Here is a 9,090-nt window from a genome sequence, read left to right as displayed (position 1 = left end):
AATTTATGACCAATCCTTTCGGGACACCCTGTATATACTATCCATTATTTTTTGTTATTAATAATTTGACAAAAAATACAAATACATAATAAGTATTTTATAGATTTATTAAAAATATCATCACAAAAAAACTTATTTGGAATATTAGAAAATGTGTATAGAAATATAAAATTACAAAATATTTTTCCTAAATTTATATGATACTACTTTGACAAATTCTAATCTATTTATTTTAAATTCTCTTAATTCTAAAATTTTTTCATTTAGGAAATTTATTTTTGCTGTACTTTCCGCAACAATTTTTTTTGGTGTCGAAAAAGAATTCATTTTAATGTAGGTATTTATTTGAAATTGTAAAATTACACCAATAAAATTATTAATGTTATATAGGATGAGGGCAGTAGAAAGAAGAATTATACTTGGAATGAAAACTTTCGCATATGTTTGTGGTTCTTTGTAAGGATTGAGAGTGCTCAGCCCAAAGATGTGGAGGAAATGTCGAATTTTCAGATATGTAATTATCAACAGGATAATCACAAAAATGGGTGACTCTTTCATCGACTGGTTTAATTTCTGCCAAATCTATAGCAAAACAATCGCTAACATCTTTACGATATAAGAATGAAAGACCAAAAATATAAATAAGAAAATACGTAATTTCGGTTGAATCAACACCTTTTTTCTGGTATTCTGGAGCTAATCCCAGTGCTTGAACCTTTCTATACCATGCCTTACCCAAATAAAAAACGACATCCATGAAGATCTGCTTCAGGAAATGCCATACGAATACCATTATGAATGGAAATTTCAAAGCCTGAAGTTATTACTTTAGGGGATGATATATTTAAAAGCGAGATAATATGAAGATGACTTTTTATCTTGAAGTAAACAAAAGACAAGAGGAATATAATGTCCATTTTTCAAGCCATGTATACTAAAGAATTGACTGAAAAAACGAGGACAGTATTCAAAAGTTTCGTCAACATACCAATTGGAAACAGTCGAAAGAAAACGAAGATTTGAAAAACATGTTAATATAACAATATGATTATCTTTGTCATTTTTAATTATAAAATTTTCATTTCTATTTGTAATAATAGAAGATAAATCGAGAGCTTTATGAAATTCAGATATATTTTTGGGAAGTTTAATTGAAGAATTTGTGGTTCTAGCATAATATAAATTTTGTCTCACCCTATTGATATCATTGATAGTAAATGTCTCTATATTTGTCTTCTTAAGTTATTTACAGATGAGCTTCATTGGTTTTTCGCTGAGATCTTCCACGGCTGCTGTTTTAATTGAATTGCTTACGGCTTTTCTATTGTAAACTTCGGCAGACAACTTCTCGTGGTTATGATCCAATATTGATTCAATTATCGTATTTTCACATCCCTGTGTTTTCACAAATGCTTTGCAGGTTATTTTAGTACCTACATGTCCACCGTTTTACTGTATCTTTGGCCAACATTTTTTGTGAACCGAATGTAAAATCATCAATCGATAGTAAAGGTTTACCCTTTTGACTGACACTTATTGTTGATTCCATTATTTCGGATGTTATGACTTAAACACAATTTAATCTTGAAATCGACGAACTCACAAGCTTGAAATATACAAACTGACTGATGCAGGAACTAATAAACTTTCATGCATTTATACAACATTTAGCCCATTAGCACAAATTACAAAATAGAATATAAACAAACAAAAAGATTAAGGTAAAATTACCTATTCATGGAATCTATACTCGAGGTTAAAAACCTAAGATTGGAGGTAAAACAAGACAGGGAAACTACAGTATAGATGGCACAGTTATTCAAAATTGCTCTCTGGAATGCTAATGGTGTATTGAACCATAAAAATGAATTGCAGGTATTTTTAGAGTCTCATAAAATAGATATAATGCTAATTTCAGAATCCCACCTAACTTGTAACACTAGTTTCAAGATACATGGATATACCAGTTATAATGCAGCGCACCCCGATTCTGTTAGACTAGCAAGAGCAGGAGCCATGGTCCTAATAAAGGATGGCATTAAACACCATTTGGCTAACAAAGTAGAAGAAACATACCTCCAAGCAGTCAGCTTAGTCATAGAGGATTGGATAGGGACAATAGCGGTTTCAGCTGCCTACTGCCCTCCTAATTATCCACCTAACAAAGAAGCATTCACCAACCTCTTCAAGAGTCTTGGCAATAGATTCCTAGCAGGGGGTGACTACAATGCTAAACATACCAACTGAGGATCTCGGCTTACAGCACCCGGTAGAGGCAGAATACTCCATCAAGTAAAACAGGAATTAAAACTAGACCATCTATCTACATATCGACCAACCTACTGGCCAACAGATTATCGAAAAATACCTGACTGCCTAGATTTCTTCATTACAAAAGGTTTTGCACAAGGATACCTAGACATACAGTCAAATTTTGATATTGCCTCTGATCATACACCAGTAATTGCTACAATTAACGCTTCGGTAGTATTAAAAGAAAAACCAATAACCTTATGCAATAACAAAACTAATTGGGATCTATTCCGGGATAAAATTGAAGAAAAGCTAAACCTAGCTATATCCTTAAAGAACGCAAAAGAACTCGAAGATTCGGTGGAGTACTTCACAACACTGGTCCAAGGGGCTGCATGGGAATCAACCCCTACCACAACACCAAAGCAAAAACAAGTAAACTGCCCCTTAAATGTCAGAGAGATGATTAACGAAAAGAGAAGACTAAGAAACGCCTGGCAAAGAACAAGGCACCCAGATGATAGACAAAGATACAATCGAGCTGCAAGGCAGCTAAAAGAAACACTTAGAAGACTTAAAAATAAATCATTCACAGAATATCTACAAAACTTATCACCCTCAGCCGATACTAACTATAGTCTCTGGAAAGCCACAAAACACCTAAAACAGCCACGAGATCAAATCCCACCAATTAGAAAATCTGATGGTACCTGGGCCAAAACAGATGGAGAAAAGGTAGAAGTTTTCGGTAGATATTTGGAGGAAGTATTTCAACTGTTACCACCTGCAAACGGAATTAATGACGACGAAATATATGCATTCCTTGAGGAAAACGAGCAACAAATGGAGACTATTAAAAACTTCACAATACAAGAAACTTACGACGTTATAAAAAATCACTTAGACCCCAAGAAGGCACCTGGCTATGACCTGGTTACCGGCCAAATATTAAAAGAACTTCCTAGAAAAGCGGTCGTTATGTTGACGCAACTCTTCAACGCAGTTCTAAGACTGAAGTACTTCCCTGCACAATGGAAGGTAGCAGAAATCATATTAATTCATAAACAGGGAAAACAGCCAAATGAACCTAGGTCCTATCGACCAATCAGTTTACTACCAGTCTTGTAAAAAATAATGGAAAAGTTACTGATGAAGAGACTGATGGAAACTGTCGCAGCAAAAAGCTTAATCCCAGACTATCAATTTGGGTTTCGTCAGAAACACTCGACAGTAGAACAAGTGCATCGTGTTGTTAACACAATCATCAAAGCATTCGAAGATAAAAGTTACTGTGAATCAGCTTTGTTGGATGTCAGCAAAGCCTTTGACAAGGTGTGGCATGAGGGACTCCTTTACAAATTAAAAACGCAGCTACCAACAACAATATATTTGATTCTAAAATCCTACTTAGAAGAGCGATACTTCAGAGTCAGATTTGAAAATGAAGTAACTAAACTACTCATCATCAAATCAGGAGTCCCACAAGGAAGTGTCTTAGGCCCAGTCTTATACCTACTCTTCACGGCTGATCTGCCATGTACTGATGACACAGTCACCTCTACCTTTGCTGATGACACAGCTATATTAGCAGTAAACAGAAATCCTGAAGTAGCAGCGACAACACTACAAACCAGTCTCAACAATATAGCAACGTGGGCAAGGAAATGGCGAATTACAATAAATGAAAGTAAATCTGCACACATAACATTCACAAAATGCCATGGTGAAACGCCAAGCATCACATTCAACAATGAACGAATACCTAAAACAGACAGCGTAAAATATTTGGGGATACACCTGGACAAACATCTAACCTGGCGTACCCACATATGGAAAAAAAGAAAGCAGCTGGATACTAAATGGAAAAAGCTGTACTGGTTCCTTGGCAGAAAATCACAATTATCATTGCGGAACAAATTACTAGCTTACAATACCGTTCTCAAACCAGTATGAACCTATGGAATCCAGTTATGGGGAACAGCATCTAAATCGAACATTGCTATCATCGAGAGATTCCAGTCAAAAGCCCTGCGCAGTATATTACATGTTCCTTGGTTCGTAACAAACCGAGACATTTATATTGATCTAGAGATGCCAGGCAACGGTTACTGCAGTGACTAAACAGCTTAGCACAAACTACCTAAGACGCCTAGAGCAACATCCAAACACACTGGCAATTAATCTGCTTGACAACAGTGTAGAAACCCGAAGGCTGAAAATAAGAACACCCTTGGATCTACCATTCTAACAGCAATAATTTTACATATGAAATTAATTTTAAATTGTGATAGTTTTATTTTATTTTTTAATATCGATGTAATAATGTAAAGTTACAAATTTTTATTGTTTTTAACATAAATGTAATAGCTATTTGTATAACAAGGGAGGAAAGTGCTACTTTTCCTCCCGAGAATGAAGTTTACTGCCCGACGCGTAGCGGAGGGCAGTAATCATTCAAGGGAGGAAAAGGCACTTTACTCCCATGTTATACATATGGTTTTTCCACCTTCCTCAAATTAATAACAAGTCATTTTTCATTTCTACTTAATTTATTTATGTAACTAACCAACAAAATTTATTAAAACTAAAACTAGCAAGTAGGTACAATATAACTGTCAACTGTCAAATATAAGTAAAATTATTAATGTAAACATTGTTAAATCAAAATAACAATTTACTGTTTTTTACCATTTTGCAAAATACTGGGTGTTTTATAAATAAACGTTAAAATGTATAGATACTTACGTAATAGAAAATAGATATTGTACAGGGCGTCAATAAGTTATATTTCATAAATGACGTCACTTTTACTTTTCCTCCCTAGGGAGGAAAAATATTTTCCTCCCTAGGGAGGAAAAGTATAACTTTGCTCCCTACAATCAGGTCCGGAAAAGTATACTTTCGGTAGAGGTAGGTGGAAAAAATGTAAAAGTGCATACAGAGGGTGGATCATTGGACAAACTCTCTCTCACGACATTGTACCAATCAACATGTATGCTTATTGTTATTATATGATGTAACAGATGGCAAAATAAACATTAAACAAAAAAAATTCATGGAATCGTTAAGAAGAGATTAGAATCGGAATTGGAATTACCCAGAAAATACCCAGAGAATATAAACAAACAAAAAGATTAAGGTAAAAGTACCTATTTATGGAATTATAAATATGAAAGAGATTAGAATCGGAATTGGAATTACCCAGAAAAGCTGGATATTAGATTGTCGGGTAACAACTTTCTTTTCTAAAAAGAAATATGTATGTCGTACTGTGAAATATTTATGTGAAACAAATTTTATGTACACTGCATTCAGAATTAGAAAAATCAAAATAAATAGATACTACCTATTTAAATTATGATTTGGCAACATTGTGTCATTATACAGATATTAAATAGATAAAATATCAGCCTAAATCATTAACGAAACGAAGGCATTTCGATTGTACCTGGGAGGCATTTCATGTATGAAAATATTTACCTGAAAAAGTGGGAGGCATTTCGATAACGCCGAAAGATTAACCTTTCTACCATCAATAGGTAGGTACGCATGGATTATCTAGTAAAATACAAATTTTTATATCTTTATTGTATCGCAAATTTGAAACGTGACTTTTCATGAGATAAGGTTTATACCCATTGTCAGGTATTTGCATGTTTAAATATCATTTTTGTTATTATTTGAATTGAGAAAAATATTTCCGTTGTTTATGGTTCCACCGGTACCCAAACAAATGCGCCTGCAGATTATTTTTCAGAGAAGGGTGTTTTATTAGGTTTTATGGCTTCTTTCAATTCTTTGGAAGTGGTTGTAGTGTAATTTAGGGTTGTACTGATGACTTAAAGTTTAGAGTTAAACTTAAACAGAAAAAATACTAAATAATAAAAAAATACTTATAGACTAAATACAATAGGGGGGTCCATGGACCCGTTGACCCCCCTGTATCCGCGCCTGCTCGTCGGCCCTGACGATGCCTTCCACTGGGGTTGGTTACCCAATCTCCAGCAAGGTTGCTCACGTTTTCCAGGGTTCACCCTTGCAGCCCAAGCTGCACTTCGTGGAGATGAGGATAGGGATTGAGTAGGAGATGCTAGAGCATCTCCTAAATCATCCTAAATTTTCCGTGGAAACTAAAACTCAAAAACTAATATTTTCCAAGGAAATAATAATATTTTTGAAATTATACTTATTATTGACATATTTATGCAGAAACTAAAAATAAAAACGCATGTGATAAATGATGTTGATGCAGCAATCTAAAAGTTCATGAGATTTTTGCAAAATCTTCTTTGCCGAAATCAAAACTTTATAGATAATAATTAAAATTATACTAAAATCATAACACTGACTGGTCAGTATCATGTAGTGTCACTTTGTGTTCAGTCGCGGTCTCGCCCATGGTGATACTGATAATAAGGTCAATAAATTGAAACTTTTATTAATACTTATATCAATGTACCATTTTTGGTTTTTTATATCCACGCAAGGATAAAAAACCGCTAAACGCGGTAAAAGTGAGTGGCGCACCAACCAATTGACAGGGTGGACAGTTATCAACATAAACACGTACAGAATAGTCCATTAAAATGTTACATTTTTTAGGCCCTACCTTGCATTTCTTAGAGGAGTCAATTTTATTTCTTTAATGTGTAGGGGGATCAGTAGAAGTTTAAGTTCAAGTTTTTGGGGTCGCCATCCTTGTCCCCCGGTCGCCATCTTGGAAATATGGTGCAAAGGGGTTTCGCGCCATATCTAGTAAACTGCCAACCCTACAGAAAATCTAATTAAACATAAAATGTAGCAAATTAAATTTTCCACAATTTTGTTTCTATTACTTATTATCGTCAAGTGACCAACAAAAAAGATATAACCAAAAATATGTAAATTTTTTTTAACAAGTTTCCTTTTGGATGTTATAACTTTTTTTCAGTTCATTTTAAAATAAAATAACATTATAGCAATTTGGTAGAGGGTTTTTCAGCGAACAATTTCCACTATAAAGTTGTTTAATTCTATACATTTATATAGGTTTTACAGCGCTCCAAACTTGACCAGATTCTCGAATGCTCATAGGGATACAATAAAAACAAAAGTTAGGCTTACTTTTCTATCTATATATATTTTTTATTCATACAATTTATTATGATTTTAACATTCCTATGCTATTATTAATCTGTTTTTGACCTTTCTTCCCACTATAAAACTTATAACTCTAAGCATATATAGAAAAGGCCCAAGAAGTTGTTTGAGGACAAATTCGCCACTTCAGAAGAATAATGACGCAACCGCAAAATGCAAAATTCTTAAGCAGAGCAAAAAAACGATTTTTGATATCAAAATCATAAAGTATGATAAAAATTAGCCATTCACCACATGACAAAATTTTAATAAATTAACAACTCCTTTTTTAATGTGTTTAAACATTTTGGACAAATTTCATTGTTATCTACATACTTCAAAGATCACACAGTAAAATTTTTAAAAGGAAATATTTACAGCGACCATAGATACAGCGAGGTAAATTTGAAAAATCATCAAAATTGATTTTTAGAATTTTTGTATAAAATTTATTTTTTTAACATGTTCCACCAACTCTAGATAAAAATAAACTTCATATTCGGATTCAGCGACCTCGAAAACATAAAAATAGACCAAAATTGATCATTCACCTTAAATTTGATTTTCGTGATTGGCATAACGGTTAATGCCGCTCGTTTACTATATAGATAGAAAGGCATTATTTTTTTTATAAGAATTCGAGAATCTGGTCAAGTTTGGAGCGCTGTAAAACCTAGATAATAAATAAAATTAAACAACTTTATAGTAAAAATTGTTTATTGAAAAATGCTCTACAAAATCGCTATGATGTTATTTTATTGTGAAATGAAAGTAAAAAAAGTTATATCCTCCAAAAGGAAATTTCTTACAAAATTTTCTCTTATTTTTGTTTATAACTTTTTTTTGGTCACTTTACGATAAAAAGTAATAGATATAAAATTGTAGAAAATTTAATTTGCTTCATTTTATGTGAAATTAAATTTTCTGTAGGGTAGCTAGTTTACGAGATACAGCTCGAAAGTCCTTTGCACCTCTTTTTCCAAGATGGCGGCCGGGGGACAAGGGCCTCAACCCCAAAAACTTGAACTTAAGCTTCTACTGAACCCCCCTACACATTAAAAAAATAAAATTGACTCCTCTAAGAAATGCACACTAAATGTAACATTTCAATGGACTAGAACCACTCTATAATATAAAACAACGCATCGAAAAAGCGAGATCACCGTTCGTAATACCGTTCATAATTATTATGAAGCCTGTTTTCAGAAGTCACGATTTTATCACGAACCAAAATCTCTGTTATCAGGTGCTATGTAGATTCTACGTTATTGTGCGGAGTAGAGGCCTGGAGATTTTCCCAAGCTTCTTTAAGAAAACTCGAGGCATTCGAGATGTGGTGTTACAGACGCATTTTAAGAATTTCGTGGGTGGATCGTGTGACTAATGTTGAGGTCTTACGTAGACTAGACAAGGAATGTGAGATTATTAACACAATCAAAGAGCGCATATTATTATTATTATATACCATCTGTATAACATATATAGAGCAGACGTTCCAAGAATACTTCATCATTCTCTTTGTCTTATCCCTATGCGCGTCGGCTTCCCTAATTGAATTTCCCATACAATTCTATCTTGGGTCATATCAATATTAATCCCCTTTATTTACCAACATGTCCTGCATAATCGTCTCCCCCCAAGTCTTCTTTGGTCTTCCTCTCCTACTCCTTCCAGGAATCTGCACTTCAGCAATTCTTCTTATTGGGTGATTAGCGTCTC

The sequence above is a fragment of the Diabrotica virgifera genome, chromosome 9 (genome assembly GCF_917563875.1).
Source record: "Diabrotica virgifera virgifera chromosome 9, PGI_DIABVI_V3a".
Lineage (NCBI taxonomy): Eukaryota > Metazoa > Arthropoda > Insecta > Coleoptera > Chrysomelidae > Diabrotica > Diabrotica virgifera.
Note: the sequence above shows the minus strand (reverse complement) of the source record.